This window comes from Leucoraja erinacea, chromosome 9, assembly GCF_028641065.1.
Source record: "Leucoraja erinacea ecotype New England chromosome 9, Leri_hhj_1, whole genome shotgun sequence".
Lineage (NCBI taxonomy): Eukaryota > Metazoa > Chordata > Chondrichthyes > Rajiformes > Rajidae > Leucoraja > Leucoraja erinaceus.
Window position 1 is genome coordinate 27,633,832 of NC_073385.1, and position 21,971 is coordinate 27,655,802.

Consider the following 21,971-nt stretch of genomic DNA (forward strand, 5'->3'; position numbering starts at 1 on the left):
ACTTTTTCTTGTAGTGTCTCTCCGTCTGCGCTGAGGCCTAATGGCGGAGCTGGCGGTCTCCAACTGGGACCGACTGTGAGGCTCCGGAGGCAGAGCCATCCAGGACTTACCAACGCGAGGCTGGCCGACTTCGGGGATGTGGTGGGGTTCTGGCGGTGGCGACCCGACTTTGGGGTTGTGGCGGCGTTCCAGCGTTCCAGCGACCCGACTTCGGAGCCTCGGAGGCTCGGCCGCGTGACCAATGGACGACATCGTCGGGAGCTCGCAGGTCACAGGTTGGTGACTTGTTTTTTTTTTTTTCCGGAGCTCCCGCAACAACAGCTTCATCCGCTGGACTGGAGGGCGGCAACTTCGGCAGCTTCGACCGCCACGGGCCGCGGAGTTTGAACCGACCCGTTCGCGGAGCTCGGATTCAGCCGCGGGACTGACTTATTTACCATCACCTGGTGGGGTCACAACATCGGAAGCCTGGATCGCCTCAACGCAGAGGGGGAACAAGGAGGAAAGAGAAAAGCACTTTAAGACTTTCGCCTTCCATCACAGTGAGGAGGCGTCTGGTGAACTCACTGTGGTGGATGTTAAATTTGTGTCTATTGTGTGTTTTTGTTATTTTATTCCATGTATGACTGCTTCAGACTGATCATCAGTCTGAAGAAGTGTCTCAACTCAAAATGCCTGACCCGATGAGTTCCTCCAACACTTTGTGTTTTGCTCAAGTTTCCACTATGTACAGTTCTTGTGTTTCCAGATTTCAATTATTCTGTACTTTGAAAAACCAGAAAAGTGAGTTTCCCCACTTCTATTGCCAAAATATACTTGGCTTTGGTCACTGAACAAGAAAGCATTGACTTCATCAAAGCCAAGTTTTGTCCCATCCCATCCCCCCCCCCCCCCCCCCCCCCCCCACAACTCCATCAGTCTGAAGGAGGGTCTCAATCCAAAACATTGTCTGTCTATTCCCACCACAGAAGCTGCCTGACCTGATTTTTCCTTCAGCACACCATGTTTTGCTAAAAGCTGTTTGTCTCCTTTCCCACGTTTCCCTCCCTTTCCATCACCTTCCCTCACTCTCTCTTCCCTCATCCCCCTCCCCCTCCCCTTCCTCCCTCTCACCCCCTCCCTCCACTAACCCCTCCGGCCTTTCCACCCTCCTTCTCCCTCCATGTACCTCTCTACCCATCCCTCCCTCTACTTCTCACCCTCCCTCCCTCATCATCCTCCTCCCTCCTCCATCCTGCTCCCCTCCCTCTCTCTCTCCCTCACCTCTTCTCTCTCCCTCCATCCCTCCCTCCCTCTCACTCCCACCTCACCCTTCCCCCCTCCCCACCTCTGTCCCTCTCCATCTCTCCCTATCTATCTCGCTCCCTCCTATCTATCTCTCCCTCTGCATATCTCTCTTACCCCCTCCCCACCCCCTCCTTGCCCATCTCTCTCGCTTCCCATTTACCTCTCCATCCCCATCTCCTCCCCTTCATCATGTCTTCCTCCCTCCACATATCTCCCTCCCCTCACGTATCTCACACCCCTCACATCTTTCTCCATCCCTCCTCATCTCAATCTCACTTCCGTCCCCTCCCCCAGCCTATATAAAATTGTCCTCAAGCTGCGCATAGTTAGGAACAGCACGCCTTCCAGACCGTGTGATCATCCCTTAGAGGAGTGTTCATATTTCAGCCGCAGGGCGTAACATGTACAAATATGTCTCATGCAACATGCGAGCAGACGGAGCCACTGGGGTTCAGCATATGGTGAACACTGGGAGAGATGTTAGTTGAGTTACAAAACCAGAACAATAGAACCTCCTTGTTGCAAGCCAGTGAAATGTTGCTCGTTCAATGCTGGGCGAAGGATCAGACACTGGGTTACAGAGCAGGGGGGAGATGGGCGCAGGGTGGTGTGTAGTCTGGGACTGTGTGTAAAGTGTTCTGGCCGGGTTGGAGGGATATGTTCTTTGGTGTGCACATGAAAGCAGTGACACACACACACACACACAGCGAGGCAGACAGGAGCTGACATGTCAGGGGAGTGGAGCAAACCATCCCAGTAACCAGGAGAGGGGGATTGCAACACAAAGCATGAACCAATGACTTCCAGCTGCCCCGCAGTTCTGTGCGACTCTGACTCCGACAGGGGCTAAGGGAGAGAAGGATCGAGGATAAAGCCAGCTTCTGCCCAGAGCTGACACGCACACACACAAACAAACATACACACACACACGTCGCAGCCAGCCCAATAGCTGGTGACTCTGACTCCGAGAGCAGAAGGATCGAGGATAAAGCCAGCTTCTGCCCAGAGCTGACACGCACACACACAAACAAACATACACACACAGTCGCAGCCAGCCTATGTGTGTGTGTATGGGGACTGAGCAGAGCAGCACATGCAGTCCGCTGCCGGCAGCAGCGCAGATGTGGCACTGAAGTTTGTCTTCTGCAACTCTTCCCACTTTACCGAGTCTTGGGCGGACATTACACTTGGACTGCTGAGCATTTGGGAGCACTTTCAGCGGTAAGAGACTGCCGGCTTTACTTCAACATTTTTTTAAAATAAGAAGGGCTTCGTTGTGGTGAAAGTAACATCTATAATTCTGCTTGCAAGCCTGTATAGAGGCACTTTTGAGCTCCCGTAGAGTTGGACGCAAAGTTACTTCCAAGAGATTCTCCGATTTTGAATGATTCCCAATTCGCTGTGAAACTTGATATCTATTTTGGTGTTCGCTTTGATTGTGCTGTATCTGTGGCAAATGTTTGTATCCTCCATGTACAATCCCGGTGGAATGTTTTAGGCAAACTCCCTCTCACCGGGAAAGACTGTCATTCCTGTGGTTTTTTGTCTGAACCCACGTCAGTCCCCACAGGACAGAGTGGAGCAATCCTTAAAAGATTTCTGGTAAATGTGTTTGGTCTGTAAGATTTCCGTTGTCTGAATATTTTTGCTTTCTATCTTTCTTCTTTAAACATTTAAGATCTTGGAGACAAACATTAACTCCGCTTCAAAGCCGCGGGGCGTAGTTTGTGCGATCGCTGGCTTCTGCCGAAGAACTGCATGCGGTTTAATTGTTACAATACTGCGAGTTATTTCCTTTCTTGGGTTTCTGTGAGTTGATTTATTTTTTTGGGATCAGATGGGTGGACAGTGCCCAGGATAACTTCTAACTCTCAAGTCCCTCACTAAGCCTTTTTATTTATACAGAAACACTGTAGGAACCATAAACCCTGCCACTGGAGGCCTGGTCGATTCTGTCAGTGGTTCGTAAGGCAACACAATGCTCTTATGTTTGGGGGTGGAGAGCCCTTGTTCAACGTGAATCGGTGATCACAGCGAGCCAGCCCACCTTGCCCTGAATTTCCGTGCGATGTTTAAATCGCCTTGCATGATCCTATTGGGCCCCGTAAAAAGTAACATTGTTGCAAGGTTTGTTGCGAAATGACGAAGCAGCCAATGGAACGAGTCCACAGATTTGAATACACTGTTCCACTGAAGGCCTCTCTTGGGGCATTGTGTGTGTCACTGACATGTTGTGGTCTTTCCTATTAATCTCGCATTTGACATTTGTAGGAATATTGCAACAAGAACAAAAAGCTCAAAGGCTTTTGCTTGTTTGCTGGGGGAGTGCTGAGGCAAATCAAAATCACCTTTTGATTTGCCTTTTAAGTGACTGAAGCCAAGTACCTTTGCCTGTGTTCCTGGCCATGCACACAGGGGCAATGGAAATGTCCCTTTACGCCGTCTCTGCTGCAGCGTAGCAGTTAATTAAAGCTGATTTTAATTTCACTCTGTGGTGCTCCAGGGAATTAGCACTGCTTTTAGGAAACAGTAAAACATTGCGGGGGAATAAAAGGCAAACTAAGCTGGTTCTTTGAAAAAAAAAACATTCAAGTCAAGTGTTTTATTGTCATGTGTCCCAGATAGAACAATGAATTCTTAGTTGCTGCAGTGCCTTGAATATGTAAACATAGTACACTGTAAACAATATGATAAATGAGAGAGAAAAAAAGTTTAGGGTGTGTGTATATACTCACAAGTACACACATACATACATACATACATACACACACATATATATATATATATATATATATATATATGTATATATATATATATATATATATATATATATATGTACATACATATACATATATATATATATATATCACGGCGAGCCAGCAATTCGCCCTCCCCCTGCTGGTTGAGCCATTGTGACATCATCAGTTGAAGCTGGTTGGTTTGAAATTAAAGCTATTTGATTTTTATAATATATATATACAGTCACACACACACACACATATATATATTATACATAAAAGTCTGATCTTGTATGTGTGTACATATGTATGTGTGTATATGTGGTTGTTTTTAAAAACACTTTGTTCTTTGCAAAAACACTACGCGGTAATGATTACATTTTTACATATTCGGATTAACATTTTTCCTGTAGTGGCCGGGATCACCTATCTGAACATTTCATGCTTTATTTCTCGACTTATTCTTGACTCATTACTGATTAAAAGTCTAAAAAAACTCAAAAGACTTTGAAATTAAAACCACCACCTTCAAATGATGATGTCACAATGGCTCAGCTAGCAGAGACCAGCCTCAATGAAGATTTCATCCTATATTTCAGATTCAGATTTGACACACTATTTGCAATTAAAGCTTTAAAAATGCCAACTTTCACAAAATTTTTACATATTCTGGTTCACATTTTCCCCTCGAGGCAGAGATCACTTTCACTGAACATTTTATGCTTTATTTCTCGACTTATTACTGATTAAAGTCTTAAAAAAATCAAAATAGCTTTAATTTCAAACCAACCAGCTTCAACTGATGATGTCACAATGGCTCAACTAGCAGGGGAAGGGCAAATTGCTATTGCAACATGCAGGGCAAGTGGAATTTTTTTTAAAGATCATTGCTGAGGAGGGCAAGGGAGTGCTGGAATCTTACATTAGGGAACAGCTTGAGTTGGAGAACCAGGTCTCCCGAGGGGCTACAGGTAGGGAACGGGTGCATTGGGGGAACAGACCCAATGGGTCTGCACTTGGTGTATATATACAGATACTCACAAGTACATGCGCGCACACAAATACACACACACACATACATAAATACATATCAATTAACATACATATATATATATATCCATTAATATATATATACACACACACACACGTTCAAAAAAACCCCCAATAGTAGTGCAATCATAGTCTATTGAAGTTTAGAGCTTATTTGAGGTTGTAGGGGTTAATACCCTGATGGCTGTGGGGAAGTAGATGTTCCTGAACCATGACGCTACAGTTTTCAGGCTCCTGTACCTTCTTCCTGATGGCAGGGGTGAAATGAATATGTGGCCAGGATTGTGTGGGTCTCTGATGATGCTGGCTGCCTTTTTGAGGCAGCGACTCTGATAAATCCCTTTGTTGGTGGGGAGACCAGAACCGATGATGGACTGGGCAGTGTTCACAACACTGTTCCAGTAATGTCTTGACAGTGTTGAGTTTATTTTGATCATGAGTGATATGTCTATAAAGGAAAGATTGGAACTGTCCTTGATATTCTATTCAGGAATGAGGTCTATCTGTTACTGACATGTTCAGTGTGACCACTGATTCTGGAATTCCTTACTCAGCATGGTAATAGTAAAGGTTTTAAATAAAAATACATTGATAAAGTGAGTTAAAAACAAAAACACGGTGCTGATGGAATTCAGTAGGTTGGGCAACATCTCTGGAGGACGGGGAGAGGTGACATTTCAGGTTGGGACCCAAACCAACATCCCAACCCGAAATATCAACTATCCATGTCCTCCCAAGATGCTGCCTGACTAGCCAAGTTACTGTAGCACTTTGTGTCTTTTTTTGTGGCATCTGCAGTTCCCTGCATTCTAGTGTAGTGTGTATATGGAACTGCCTGAGGAAGTAGTTGAGGCATTTGGACAGGTACATAGATTGGAAAGGTTCACAGGGATATGAACCAAATGCAGGCGTGGAACAAGCTTGGAGGGGGCGTCTTGGTTGGCATGAATGTGTTGGGCCGAAGGGACTGCTCTTGTGATGTATGATTCCATGGACAGAGGAAACTGTTAAAACTAAAAGCCTTAACTGAGGCTGGATTCCCGTATGCTAATGTCCTGCCCTGGTCAAATGTTTTTGCTTGCATTGATAAATTAGTTTGTTTTTGTTTACTTTACAAAACAGAATCTAATTAGTCTCATTAAGCTTCTGGTTCCCCGAGGGCCTTGTATCTGTGAGGGGCAGCTACAATAAACAGATGATATTGTTCACAGCTGTCCTATTGGGATTTGTGTTTCTTAATCTAGACATAGTTGTACATTTTTAGCTTATGTGACCAGTTAAAATGTGACTGTTACAGAGCAAACTAAAGCTGCCTAGAGCGATGCACTAGGTTTAAGCCCAACATTAGACGAGATGCTGGAGTAACTCAGCAGGTCAGGCAACATCTCTGGAGAAATGGATTAGGTGACGTTTCGGGTTGGAACCTTCTGAAGAAGTTTGTCTATCTTTGTAATAACCAGCATCTGCAGTTCCTTCCTGCACATTATTCCAGGCTAGTCCATATCTGGAGTCAGCTACAAGAGGAAGCTATGGAAGCTAACGTTATTTGGACTTTTAAAAGGCATGTGGACTTTTAGGAAAGGTTAGGAAAGGTTTAGACTTAAATGGGACTAGCCCAGTATGCCAACTTGGTCGGCATGGACTAGGTGAGGTGGGCCGAAGGGCCTGTTTGATGCTGTACTGCTCTCTGACTCCAAATTGATTTCATATCGTTATTATATATCTCTAATTTTGATTGATAATGGTTCAATCATGCAAAACATCTTCAGTGTGCTTTCTCACTGTCTGTTTGGGAGAGGTGCTATTATGCCCTCCAACTAAAAGAAGCCTCTGGAGTTTTTGAAAGTAAACAGTAAAGTTTGCTGCTTTTGAACTGTAAATGATCCATGGGCCCATTTCCCACTGCACCAGCCTCTTCCTGGAACCTGGAACCTGGAACCTCGTCTGGTCATTCCTTCCACAGATGCTGTCTGACCCGCTGAGTTCCTCCAGTACTTTATGTTGTACCTAATACGTTGTTGATTGCTCTGGCAAACAATGGCTTAACAATTCTTGAGAAAGGATTCGAACAAAAAAACAGTACAACACAGGAAAAGGCCCTTCAGCCCACAATGTCTGTGCTGGACATGATGCCAAGTTAAACTAATCTCCGTTGACTGCACGTGATTCATATCCCTCCATTCCTTGCATATTCATGTGCCTATTTAAAAGCATCTTGAATGTCATTCTTGTATCTGCCTCCATCACCACCCCTGGCAGTGCATTCCACGCGCCCACCACCCTCTGAAAAAGTTTTTTTTAATAAACATGCCCTGCACATCTCCTTAGAGTGTTGCCCTTCTTACCGTTTAAAGCTATGTCTTTAACATTTCCATCATGGAAAAAAATTCTGACCGTCTACCATATCTACACTTCTCATAATTTTATATATCTCCATCAGGTCTCCACTCAGCCTTCATTGCTCCAGAGAAAAGAATCCAAGTCTATCCAACCTCTCCTTTATAGCCATTAACTTCTAATCCAGGCAGCATTCAGGTAAACCTCTTCTGCATCTTTTCCAAAGCCTCCACATCCTTCATGTAATGGGTGACCAGAACTGCACAAAAAACTGCATAACCAATGTTTTCATATCATGTGCAATATCAGTGATTTTCATTATCAATTAATAATTAATCCAGTATAATTATTAGTAAATATGTGTAATTTCATATTGGTGTACAGTTCATGTATAATTAGAATCAGATTTATTGAATTGCTGTTAGCGGAACACTTTACTATCATAGTACAGGGTATTGCTCGACATTGTTTAGACCAAGTTGCTGAATTATACCTCTTGTGAGCGAATCAAAGAAAATTATTTAACAGATATTTACTGGAAATATTATATGCCTAAAGATGTAGGCACTTCTAAGGGTTGTCTATAAACTGCAGAATATTTTTACTAGTTTAGATTCATCTTTCATCCTTGAATTACCATTAACCACAACTTGTATTTGTATAGCACGTCTAAGGCAAATAATAATCTGAAAGTCTTTCTCAGGGGTATGATGGAACAAGCTTTGCCATGACCTTGACACAGCAACGGGGCAGAGAGCTAGCTTTTTAAGCAGGTAATTTAATGGAAAGGTGGCAGTCAGTGAGAAATAAAGAGGGAATTCTGTAAGTTTGGGGTTTGTGGCATGTGAAGGATTGGCTGCCAATGGCTTCCTTACTTTATAAATTTAAACAATTGTGCAGTGGCACAACTAGTTAAGCTGCTGCCTCACCACACCAGAAACTCCTGACTACAGATGCTGCCGTGTTCTCCCTGTGATGATTCCTCTGGGCATTCTGAGTTTCACCCCACCTGTGGATTGGTGGGTTAATGGGTAACTGTAACCTGTCTCTGTTAAGTAGGTGAGTGGTAGAATCTGGGGGACGTTGATAAGAAGGTGGGGGAAAAAGAATATTGGATGCCTGTAAATGAGGTTGATGGTTGTTGTGAATTCAGTGGACCTAAAGGCCTGTGTTGTGCTGTATGTTTCTAGGACAATATACATTTATAGTATACAGTGGTAAAACTTTGAATAACATTAGCAACCAGGTCAGTTCAATCTTATACTGTTTGGGGGCAATTTACACTACCTTTTGTGTTTTAAGGGAGATCTTGGAAAATATCATCAATATTGGTTTATTTATGTCACGTGTACCGAGATACAAGAAAAAGCTATGATAGACAATAGGTGCAGGAGTAGGCCATTCGGCCCTTCGAGCTAGCACCGCCATTCAATAATGATCTGATCATGGCTGATCATCCACATTCAATACCCCGTTCCTGCCTTCTCCCCATATCTCTTTTGCTTGCTTGTTATCCAGTCAAATCATATTTTACAATCAAGCTGTACACAAGTAGAACAGGTAGTGCAAGCGGAAATTCCCAGATTGCGGTATCGTGTTACAGCATTGTAGCGTTACTGATACAGAGTAAAAGTCCAGCATCCACAATGAGGTAGGTCAGAAGATCAGGACTCCAGCCCAGTTTATGGGAGGATTGTTTAGTATTCTGATAACAGCTGGAAGGAAGCTGTTCCTGAATCTGTTGGTTTGTGGTTTCAGGCTTTTGGTATCTTTTGCCTTATAGGGGAGGGGAGAAGAGACAATGGCCGTGAGTAGTCCTTGAGTATGTTGGCTGTTTGCCCGAGGCTGCATGGTGCAGATAGAGTCAATGGTGGAGAGTCCCGTCTGGACTGGGCTACATCCACACCTTTCATTTTTAGTTTAGTTTTAATTTAGTTTAAGATTACTCTCTGCAATTTCTAGCAGTCTTGGGCAGAGCTGTTCCATTTTGGAGAGCTTTTAAAACATATGTTCTAAATGTCTTTTTAGCAGCTGATAACTGTAACAACAGGTAAAAGCTGAGGATTATCAGCAGAAGAGGAAGAAGAGTAGTTTGAAGCCTATATTTCTGATAGCGTGTGTTTCGAATGTGGAGTCTTTTATCTGATACAATAACTACTTGACATTTTAAGAGGGATTTGGATCTGTGTATGAAAGTGACTAATGTATAAGGTGTGGAGGAATACTGGAGATTTGAAGGTGATTGTCCTTGTTGAAGAATTGACAGGGTACTGTGCACTGAACAATGTTGATGCCTCTGATGTTTTGATCAATTTTCAGTAACTTGGTGGGAGCAGGTCTCCCTGTGCCAGTACATTTGTGAGTCCGACCACCGATCAAGAGATTAATATCGTAATGTGGACTGACATCTCAGTGTAGTGTTAAACTACAGCTCTCTCAGGTGAAAGATCCAATGGAATTTTTCAGAAACCAGAGGAGGTCTCCTGAGTTCCGAGACAAAATGAATCCCTCATGTAATGCATTGAATAGGAATTTATTGACATAAAGTTCCATCTACACTGTATTCTATCACTGTGTTCAAGAGTATTTATTTACAGTCGTTTGGCAGCCCCATTTTTTAAATACTGCAACAGTGACAAAACTTCAGAATTATATCTGGAGGAACAGCACCTCATATAGAGCATATATAAAAACAACACCTTGGGTAGCATACAATCCAATGGTATGAGCAAAGCATTCCCCAGGTCCAAGTTATACCACCTGTCCGCACCCTCTCTTTCCCCTGCCCATCAGGCCACCCTGGCTCACTTACCAATGAAGGCCAGTGTACCAAAAACCTTTTTCACCACCCTATCTACCCTATTACAGAGGTGGCGCAAATGTGAGTGAAAGGACTGAGGAAAGGAGATTGTAACGGAGAGTAAAAAGATTCAGTGACAATCCCAAAATGAGAGACCGTCAACGTGAAACAAGTGTGCAAACGCAGCTGGAATGAAAGTGTGAACAGTGATGTTAAATACCAAGGGGAATGCAAACAGTTACACAAAGACTAAGAAGTTATTTTTCTCTACATGACTGCTGCTCTGGCAATCAATAAGCATAAAATGCTACTTCATTGATTAGGCACAGCATTTAATTACAAATAAAGATCAAGTTGCATCTCAAGGTTTATTCGTTTAAACTTTAGTTTGATAAGCCATGTAAATAAAGCATAAATGAAAAGTAATTTTAAAATTCCCTGAGGACAGCGCATTATGTGTTACCAATCTTAGGCAATCTTAGTAACTTTTGAGTTAGGGGACTACCCAAATGTTACAACAACCAATGACAACTTAATTATCTTTCCAATTCCAAATATCTAGCCAATTGTCTGACTGCGATATTGTATTTCTATCAAGAGGCAAGAGTGTTTAATGGTCCTTTGTACTGGAAGCAGAACAATACAATTCTTACTTGCTGCAGCAGTACAGTTTATATTAATGCAATAACACACTGATAAATATGCAATAATCAATAATAGAATAAATTAATATTCATTAATGTAGAAACAAGGAATTGCATATGTTGTTTACCAAGGAAGGACACAAATGCTGCAGCCACTCCGCATGTCAGGCAGCACCCCTGGAGACCATGGATAGGTGATGTTTCGGGTCGAGACCCTTCTTCAGACTCTGTTAATCAGTTATACTAGTACAAAAAATCAAAGTCTGTAGTGCAACCAAAAAAAAGCAGTCAGCGGCCAATTCTGGTTGCTGAGGTTGGTGTTGTGTACCGTTCAAGAGCTTGATGGTTGCTGGTCGAAGCTGCTCTTGAATTTGAAATTCATCTTAAGTTTTCATGCACTTGTACCTCCCTCCTGATGGTGGTAGCAAGATAATAGCATGGCAAGGGTGGTGTGCGTCTTTGATATTTGCTGTCTTTTTGGGGCAGTGCCTCCTGTAGATCCCTTCAATGTTGAGGAGATCAGTATCTGTGATAGCCGGGGCAGTGTCCACTAGTCTCTGTGCCTCCTTTGTCCTTCGTACATTCCATCATATGGTTGTCAAATTCTCTCATTAAACAGTATGGCTGCACGGTTCAATTCATATGTAACATGCTTATTGATGGTCAGTCTTGTTTATAATTGATTTTCAAGATGGTGTTGCTGCCTGGCTCAGGTTATTGCTTGGGCTGGTTTGTTTGCAGAAGGGAATGAAATGGCTATCTTTGAACTATTGCAGTTCAATGTTAAAGCAGCTAACATAATGTTCTTATTTTTTGTGTGCAAGTGATTGGTTTGAACAGGAAACACACCGTCAACAAACATTGGTTGGGAATAAACTCATGGTGACAAGAGTGTGTGAAAGATAGCGGAGTGTTTGAAATGATTAGCGTTACTGACCAGTTGAGACATTATGACAGTATATTCCTAGACATGGAGCCATATAGCCTAGAAGTTTGAAGAAATGTTCCCGACCCAAAATGTTGGCCCTCTGCTGCTCCATCTACAGATGTGCCTGACCCATTGAGTTCATGCAGCACTTTATGTTTTGAGCATGGAAATGGGTCTTTCAGCCCATTGTCTCAGCACCAACAATCAAGCACCCACCTGTACAAATCCTATTTTGTCACCTTGCAACACTCATCAACTATACCTAATCTGAATATGAGTCCCGACCCGAAATGTCACCCATCCTTTTTCTCCAGAGATGCTTCCTAACCCGCTGAGTTACTCAAAGTACTTTTTGAGTTACTCAAAGGACTCAAAGTTACTCCAGCACTTTGTGTCTATCAACTCTTCCTAATCCATCAACTCCCCATCCCTGTTAGGCCAATTGACAGTAGCCAGCCAACCAACCAGCATGTCTTTGGGATGTGGAAGGAAAGCAGGGCATCGTGGGGGAATCCCATGTAGCCACAGATAGAATGAGCAAACTCCCCCGTCAGCACCAAAGATCAGAATCTGACGTGGGTCTCTGGACCTGGAAGACAAGGAGGGCAACCAAAGTGTCCTCACTGGTTAACGTCACTGAGGTCGGATAGCCGGCTCGCATGGTAAGTCACCAATGTTTAAGTGTCAGATGTACTGGCAATGCAACAATGAAATTCTTACTTAACGCAGCTTCACAAGCCAGTATTTTTTGGTTCAGTTTATTACTACAAATAACACACACATAAATATGTAGGAAGGAACTGCAGATGCTGGTTTAAACTGAAGATAGGCACAAAAAGCTGGAGTAACTCAGCAGGACAGGCAGAGAAGGAATGGGTGGCGTTTCAGGTCGAGACCCTTCTTCAGACTAGTGAGGGGAAAGGGAAACAAGAGATATCAATGAAGATGGAGAGATATAGGACAATGAATGAAAGATATGGAAAAAAAGTAACAATGATAAAGGAAACAGGTCATTGTTAGCTGCCTGTGGGGTGAAAACGAGAAGGTGGCGATTTGGGATGCACATAAATATATACAGTAATAATTAATACTCTACTAAATTAAGAATTGTAATAAGTGAGTTCGGTATTCCGAAAACCACAAGGAATCATGAGATTTGTCAAAGGTCATTAGTGATAAAGAAAAAGCGAACAAAGCACTGGCTGTATAAACTGTGTATAAATTATTAACTATTCTACCAATGAATTAATCTAGAATTCTGTCAACACAATAGCTTCCTTTCTTGTTCAGCTGTTCACACACTACTTACACAGTCCCAATTCTAGTTCAGTTCATTAATCTGCAATTATTAGATATTCAAAAAGTTAAAGAATTTATTATTTTCATTTAATCCTTAATGTGTTTGCTATTGGAATAAGAAAATATTAATTGTTTTTGAAACATTTTCTTATCTTTATTCATAATTTATGTGTAAAAATATATTTAATCTGAGGAACCGGGGTGCCAGGTAGTGACGAGAGCAGGGTGTAACAGCGAAAGAGAGGGGGCAGATGCAAGTGGGAGATGGGGGGAGAGACTGGATCGGCGGAGACATTCTCGGCAGCTGAGCTGCTGCGTGCGTACAGACCTGCGTTTCATCCGTAGTCAGGATCAAACCCGGGTCTCCGGCGCTGCAAGCGCTGTTGAATCGCTACTGGACCATCCCTGTCCGGGGGTGGCCGGAGATGTCCGGGGTAATCCTGGACTGACGGGACACCGGCCCGGAGCAGTGGCAGTCCCAGGCTTACAGCCAGCGCGGAGAAGAAGTTCTTAACTCCAGCTCAACTCTGCTCCAACTCCCGAGTAACCCATTCCCCGACGGGCCAGGGACCATCATCTGCACCTCTCGCCTTATCCAGTGGCTGTCGGTTAACCCCCTCGGTGCCGGCGAAAGCCGAGCACCAGTCATCAATGGGGATACACACAAAATGCTGGAGTATCTCAGTGGGACTGGCAGCATCTTTGCAGAATAGGAATAGGTGACGTTTCGGATTGAGACCCTTTTCCAGCTCTTCGGCTTAGCTTTCGCGAAGGATAATTTACTCAGCGGAACATGGAGCTATCTGCATTCCCACTGGGGAATGTACTTTGATTACTATCAGAAGCAGTTTAGGTGTGGCAGCTTCATTCGGTTCCCTCAAGCCCATCAGGCCTGTGGCATCATGCCTGTTCCCAGCTAATGGGCTGGTTTTTGGTAAAATATATTGGGGACTCACCAAGAATATTGAGTCTTGGAAACCAATCAAAGGGTCAGCGCACCTCCTGTTGGGTATATGTGCCTTGACTTGTCTTTAGTTGGCTCAGCGTTTGCTCAGATGGAATATTCAGGACCTGAGTCGGGACCCTTGTTCACACCAAAGAGGATCCTGTCCCCAAAAGTTGTCTGTCCATTCCCTCCACAGATGCTGCCTGACTGGCTGAGTTCCTCCAGCACTTTGTGTTTTGCTCAAGATGACAACATCTACAGTCCCTTGTGTCTCCATATTTAGATCCTGTAATGATTTAGTAATTGGAATACAATTTATTTGAGGGAGTTCAAATTGAATTGTAAACCACAGAATGAAGGCTGAAAGGGCAAAGGATAAATCCCAGATTATTCTAAATTCTCACTTTAATTCTGTGCCATTTATTAATTTCCTTGACATGTTTTACAAGCGACCTTCCCTCAGTGTTGTTGTTGGTTATGGAATCGTGCTGCTTCGTCAATGTTTAAAACAGGGCAGCAGATTAAAAATAATAGATATTTTAGCCTGGTTCACTCTTTCGTTAGGCAGGGCCCAAATTCCCACTAATCAGAAAAGAAAAGGAATGAATAATGGGGCTGAAAAATATAATTAGTAAAGATTGTTGAACGGTACAATTAAATTCTCACTTGCTGTAAATGCAATTATCAATATAATCAATAATACAATAAATAAAAGGTAACCATAATAAGGTCATAAGTGATAGGAGCAGTATTCGGCCATTCTCCGAGCTGCGGTGGCGTTCAGGTAGCGGCACGACTCGGCGCTCTGGTGAGAGCGGACGGCGCGGGGCTGAGACACTCCCGTGAGGGCGAGCCGGCTCCCGGCTGGAAGGCACTCCCGTGTGGGCAGCCTGGTGCAGGGCGGAGACGGTGCTCCGGTGGTTGAGGCGGCGTTCTGGCGGCGGCGAACTGAATCCGGGGCTCGGCCGCGGGCCAGTGGACGACATCGTCGGGAGCTCGCGGGTCACAGGTTGATGCCTGTTTTCCGGAGCTCCCGTGGCAGCAGCTGCGTCCGCTGGACTGGAGGGCGGCAGCTTCGACCACCCCCGGGCCGCGGAGCTTGAACCGCGGGACTGACTTACCATCGCCCGGTGGGGTATCGCCTCAGCGCAGAGGGAGAAGAGGAGGGAAGAGACAGTAACCCTAAGACTTTTGCCTCTATCACAGTGAGGAGGTGCTTGGTGAACTCACTGTGGTGGATGTTAATTTGTGTTTATTGTGTGTTGTTTATTATTACATGTATGGCTGCAGGCAACGAAATTGTCTGAATGACAAATAAAGGATTCAATTCAATTCAAATGTTGGGGAAGTCCAGAACAAGGGGTCACAACTTAAGGATAAGGGGGAAATCCTTTAAGACCGAGATGAGAAAAACATTTTTCACACAGAGAGTGGTGAATCTCTGGAACTCTCTGCCACAAAGGGTAATTGAGGCCAGTTCATTGGCTATATTTAAGAGGGAGTTAGATGTGGCCCTTGTGGCTAAAGGGATCAGGGGGTATGGAGAGAAGGCAGGTACGGGATACTGAGTTGGATGATCAGCCATGATCATATTGAATGGCGGTGTAGGCTCGAAGGGCCGAATGGCCTACTCCTGCACCTATTTTCTATGTATCTATGTAATATGGAAAAGCTGGGAAAGGAGATTAAGAGATTTGGGTGTAGCTGATCCAACGGGAGTTGAATTGGTGCGAATGGTGGAATGACAGGTATACTGAAGGTGTGAGGCATAGAGGAAGTGTCGTTGAAATTGTAGAATCCTTTGCGGTTACTTTGGCCTCTAGCTAAAAGCAGGCCCACAATTAGTTTAGTTTATAATCATGTGTATCGAGGTACCGTGAAAAGCTTTTGTTGCAGGCTAACCAGTGAGCAGAAAGACAATGCATGATTACCATCGAGCCGTCCACACTGTACCAATAAATGATAAAGGGAATAACGTTTAGTGTAAGATAAAGTCCGATTTAAAAATAATCTGAGGGTCTTCAATGAGGTAGATTCGGGATCGCTCTCTATTTGTTGATAGGATGGTTCAGTTACTTGATAACAGCTGGGAGTAACTGTTCCTGAATCTGAAGGTTTGCATTTTCACACTTCTGTACCTCTTGCCTGAAGGGAGAGGGAAGAAGAGGGAGTGACGGGGTGATACTCCTCCTTAATCATGCCTTGGCGAGGCAGCGTGAGGTATAAATGGAGTCAATGGAAGGAAGGTTGGTTTGTGTGATGGTCTGGGCTGCGTATACAATTTTCTGCAATTTCTTATAGTCTTGTAAGGTGCTGTTCCCAAACAATGCTGTGATTGTTCTGTTGCTTTTTATTAGAATGACTGTATGAGAAATCAAATTCCTCGTATGTTGTAAAACTTACGTGGCAAATAAAGTATGATTATGATGCATCCCGATAAAATGCTTTCAATGGCGCATCCATAGAAGTTGGTGAGAGCTGATGAATTTCCTATAGATAGAAAGGCCTGTTCCCGTGCTGTACAGTTCTATGTTCCCAGAAGCGATAGAATACTTTCATTGTCAGTCAACAGCATGCAGTGGGATGCATTGGGGCTGGGAGAGAGGGCGTACAGGTTGTTTGGATGTGGCACTGGTTGTCTTAGTGGAGTAGGTTTGCAACAGGAGGAGTATCCTTGCAGAGGTAGTCATCTCCTCTCCGACACTGGCTAGCTGGGTTTCAGTATGCAGCCCCATTGCAGGGTAAATAACAAGGTTCCCTTCCTGACAACTGACAGTTCGCAAGTTGGAAACGTGCCTGCCTGCCAACACATCCCAATGAAAACCAAGGGCAGACAGTCGTTATGCCAGGGCACCAAACTCGCCCATTCAGGTAGTACCATGAACTGAATTCCCGCACTGCAGAAGGTGCCTGCACCCCCCCCCCCCCCCCCAAGCCGTCATGGCACGGTGGCACAGCGGTAGATTTGCTGCCTTACAGCGCCAGAGACCCGTGTTCAATCCTGACTACGGGTGTTGTCTGTACGGAGTTTGTACGTTCTCCCTGTGACCTGCATGAGATTTTTCAGAGATCTTCGGTTTCTTCCCACACTCCAAAGACGTACCGGTTTGTAGGTTAGTTGGCTTGGTATAAATGTAAATTTTCTCTTGTGTGTGTAGGATAGTGTTAATGTGCAGGGATCGCTTGTCAGTGTGGACTCGGTGAGCCGAAGGGTCTGTTTCTGCACAGTATCTCTAAACTAAACTAAACAAAAAAAAATCCACCCTACTGGTCTCCTAAACACATGTGTCGGCTGTACGGAGGTTGGGCATTAAAACAATTTCTTTAAAACTGAAAATTAACTTGTGTTCCTTCGGACTTGCATTGTCAATGGAGTTCTCTCTCTTTTTGCTTGTTATTTCCTTTTTTTTTAATTCCTATTGATTTCTCCCCTGCCCACCTTAATCTCATTGATGGGACGGGTTATTGGTTCCTTAAATTATTATGCTGGGAAGTTTTTTATGAGGATGTTGGCAGAGGTCAAGAGATATTGATGTGTTATGTCTGAGAAATCGTTCAAGGGGTGACCTACTGGTTCAAATGAACAGTCGTCAGTCTGAAAAGTCAACTCCTCTTGAATTGAATTGAATACATTTTATTAGCCAAGTATGTATACATACATGGAATTTGCATTGGTGCTTTGCTCGCAAGGATAACAACATGACAATTAAAAATAAAACACTATAATTTAAACATGTGAAGAATAAAATAAAATACCAGAGCAAAAGGAGGCTACAGACTTTTGGCTGTTGAGTTTTTTTTCCACGACTGCTTGTGGGAAAAAAAGCTATTTTTATGACTGGCTGTGGTGGCTTTGACAGTCCGAAGTCGCCTCCCAGAGGGAAGTACATCAAAGAGTTTGTGGCCAGGGTGAGAGGGGTCAAGAGATGATCTTATCCGCTCGCTTCCTGGCCCTTGCAGTGTACAGTTCATCACTTTCCACAGTTACACAGAGAAGTTTGAGCTAGAACTTGTGGAGGTGGAGTGCAGGAGGCTGAGGAATAATCTTATAGATTCCCGTGTCTAAGATAATGACGGGAATAGGTAGTGTGAATCCCACTGAGAATCTTTTCCATGGTAGGGGAGTCGAGACCCAGATGGCATGAGTTTAAGGTGAGGGGGGAAAGATTTAATAGGAACCTGAGGGGATACTCACACAGAGGCTGGTGTGTGTATGGAATGAGTTGCAAGAGGAAGTAGTTGAGGTAGGTATCATAAATGCATTTAAAAGACATTTGGACAGGTACACGGATAAAGTTATAGCTTGGAAACACCCTTCAGCCCACTGAGTCCACACCACACCGACCATCGATTGCCCGTTCATGCAAGTTCTATGTTATTCCGCTTTTGCATCTTCTCCCTGCACACTAAGGACAATTTACAGATGCCAATTAGCATAAAAACCTGCACGTCTTTGGAGTGTGGGTGGAAAGCGTAGGAAACCCACGTGGTCAATGTGCACAATTGATTGATTGAAAGATACAGCATGGAAACAGGCTATTCTGCCCACTGAGTCCATGCCAACCATCAAATCACCTGATCACGCTGGAAACAAGGAACTGCTGATGCTGGTTTACAAAAAAAGACAAAGTGCTGGCCAGCGGGTCAGATAGCATCACTGGAGAACATGAATAGTTGATGCTTTTGGTCAGGAGCTTTCCTGTTCACACTAGTTCTATGTTATCCCAGTTCTGCATCCACACCCTACACAGTCAAGGCAATTTTACAGAGGCAAGTAACCTACAAGCCTGCATGTCTTTGGGATGCGGGAAGAAACTGAAACACCAGGGGGAAACACACACGGTCACAGAGGAAACGTGCACACTCCACAGGGACAGGACCCGAGGCAGGATTGAACTGATCTCTGGTGCTAAGAAGCAGCAGATCTACCAGCCATCTATGTGCCATCTAAGTTCAAGATTCAGGTAGAAAACAAGAAATACATAACTCGGCCAAAATTAATTCAGTTCTTTGCTACTGGTGTTGGTGTGTTATTATTGCATGGCCCAAGGTGCAGTGAAAATGTTTGCTTTTGTGCTATCCATTCAAATCATACTATACATTAGTACAATCAAGCCGTACACAAATATACCAGGTAGTGCTTAGAGGAATCATGCTAGATTACTTAATTATCCTGTTAGTTACACAAAAAGTGCAGATATAAATGGAAAAATGTAAGCTGGGAAAATCCCGACCACACCCTTAGTTAATGGAGGCCATGTCATTAAATATATTCAAGGAAGTAAATACATTTCTTAACGTTAAAGGGATTATGGAGATAAATTAGGAACATGACACCCAAGGAGATGAGCATGTATGATCATTATAAATGATGAACCAAGCCTGATTCCAATGTTCTATTTCTAAGATGTTTTAATAATAAATAATAACATAAAATAACCTGAAAACACTTTAACAATTGGACTACTTTACCATAAGCACTAGTACAGTATCTAGATTACATTTGCTATTGAGCAAAATGCTTTGTGTAAACACAGCTGAAACTGTGAAGCTGCAGCCAGTTTTGGCTTCTGGTAATGGTGATCGGAAGTTATTCTGTAATGCCCCTGTCCCACTTAGGAAACCTGAACAGAAACCTCTGGAGACTTTGCGCCCCACCCAAGGTTTTTATACGGTTCCCGGAGGTTGCCGGTGGTTGCCGGAGGTTGCAGGTAGTGGAAGCAGGTAGGGAGACTGACAAAAACCTCCGGGAACCGCACGGAAACCTTGGGTGGCGCACAAAGTCTCCAGAGGTTTCCGTTCAGGTTTCCTAAGTGGGACAGGGGCATTACTTTAAAGAAGCAGAATTTAAATTGGGTTTCTCATTACCCTAAAATGGCCTAACATCCTTTACAGTAAAGTTTCATCAGTTTGAATAAGACTCCCGACCCAAAACATTGCCTGTCCGCTGCCTCCACGGATGCTGCCCGACCTGCTGAGTTCCTACATCACGTTGTGTTTGTCACTTTACAGCTAATTACTTATAAACTGTGGCAATGTAGGAAATGCAACAACCGACTAACAGCCAACAAGTCCCCGCAATCACTGTTGTGGTAAAATCCTGATCATGTCCAGATGAAGGGCCCCTACCCAAAAACGTCATCAGTCCTTTCCCTCCACAGATGCTACCTGACCTGTTGAGATCCTCCAGCACTTTGTGTTATGCTCGATTCCAGTATCTGCAGTCTCTTGTTCCTCCAATTAGTTTTTGTAATGTTTATCGAGATCTGAACATTGGATAGGACACTAGGCAGACGTCTTCTGCTTTTCTTCCAAGTATTTGTGGTGGGATCTGTCATGCTGTGGGCAAATAGCCTCCACTTAATGTCTTAATTGGAAGGCACTGCCTTGTATCTCTCCATAGGAGCAACATGAAGCTGTGTGTCTGTTCCACTTATATTTTTTAAACTCTCAAGCTTCTATCTCTCTGCCAATATTGCAGCCAGCTTAAATCCAGCTCACGCTTTGCTGGATTGAAGTTCAGTGAACAGAAGAGTTTATTTCGAAGCAGCAGTCACAGAGGGATTTCTGCATGACTTGGGCAATGGTAGGGTGATTTCAGAGCAGTGTGTTATTTTGGTGTTGCAAAGTAACAGGCATCGGGGATTAGCACAGCCAGAATAATACTTAACATCTCCAATTCTCAGTCAAAAATAGTTCCCCTCATCTCGTTGCCAGTCATTTAAAACAAAACCTCTCATTTAGTTCAAATGATGCAAAGTTTGCACACAAATCTTTGTGTGCAGTTTTAACATGGCAATCTAACATGTTCATAGGTTCTCGTTCTAAAACAATGGAGTGTGTGTCTGCAAACATTTTTTTTTTTTTGATCTGTTGGCCAAGTTGTAATTGGCTCGACAGTGTGTACACAACTGGAGCAAAATACATTCTTGTGCATATTCATTTATTTTATGCAGTAATAACAACTTCCGCATGAGCAGACCTCTCGACTACAAAGCCCAAACATGTCAGTTGGAGTTTGGGTGGATGCGACTCGGATCTTCCTTCAGTAAAAACCTCTGTCAACAGCAAAAGGGGAGGGGCACGGGGATGTTTATTCATTGTTACGTGTACAGAGATACAGTGAAGAGGCACTGTAGACAGAAACAGAAGTTTAGGGGTAATATGAGGGGGAACCGCAGAGAGTGGTAGCGGTGTGGAATGAGCTCCCAGTGGAAGTGGTGGAGGCAGGTTCATTGGTATCATTTAAAAATAAATTGGATAGGCATATGGATGAGAAGGGAATGGAGGGTTATGGTATGAGTGCAGGCAGGCGGGACTAAGGGGAAAAAAAATTTGTTCGGCATGGACTTGTAGGACCGAGATGGCCTGTTTCCGTGCTGTAATTGTTATATGGTTATATGGTTATAAGAGCTGCATGCTACCCAGTCAAATCATACTGTACATGTGTTACAATAGATCCCCTTCTGGAACAGCTCGCAGAGAGTCGCCATCTTGTAACTTCCAACTCTCTGAGAAGTACAAGAAGATATGCGATTTCTTATTTCCTCACTTGAAGGCTGAGTGTCCTGGCGGCACTGGATAGATGAAGTGGAGTCGGTCTGGCCCAGTTGGTGCCTTCCACCGCCGCTCCTTGCAGCTGTTGCAGGCTGCACTTGATCCGCTTGCTCACCCGGCTGCTGTAGGGCCTCCCGCGGCCACCTCCGCCAACAGCACGTATGTAGTTAAATAGGTTGAGATTTATTATTGTGATGTGTACTGAGACACAGCTAAAAGCTTTGTTTTGCATGCTATCCAATCAAATGGGGTAACACTATCCAAAAATATAATCAAGTCAAACGCGAGTATACATGGTAGAGCAAAAAGGAAGAAGCACGTGCAGAATATTGTTCCGTACCTTTCGCCATTATAATTCCAGAGACAAAGCACAATGTCCACAATA

General features: G+C 43.8%; 1 protein-coding gene across 2 annotated transcripts in view; it reads left to right on the forward strand.

Moving 5' to 3' along the window:
• Window positions 1-2,265: 2,265 nt before the first annotated feature.
• Window positions 2,266-21,971, forward strand: part of frmd6 (FERM domain containing 6) — a 108,497-nt gene continuing 88,791 nt past the window's right edge. The window contains exons 1-2 of one of the 2 annotated variants that reach the window (XM_055640399.1): window positions 2,266-2,508; window positions 7,516-7,610. The gene's annotated coding sequence lies outside the window, so the exon portion shown is untranslated. The remainder of the gene's footprint in view (window positions 2,509-7,515; window positions 7,611-21,971) is intronic. The other variant, XM_055640398.1, reaches the window with a different exon arrangement.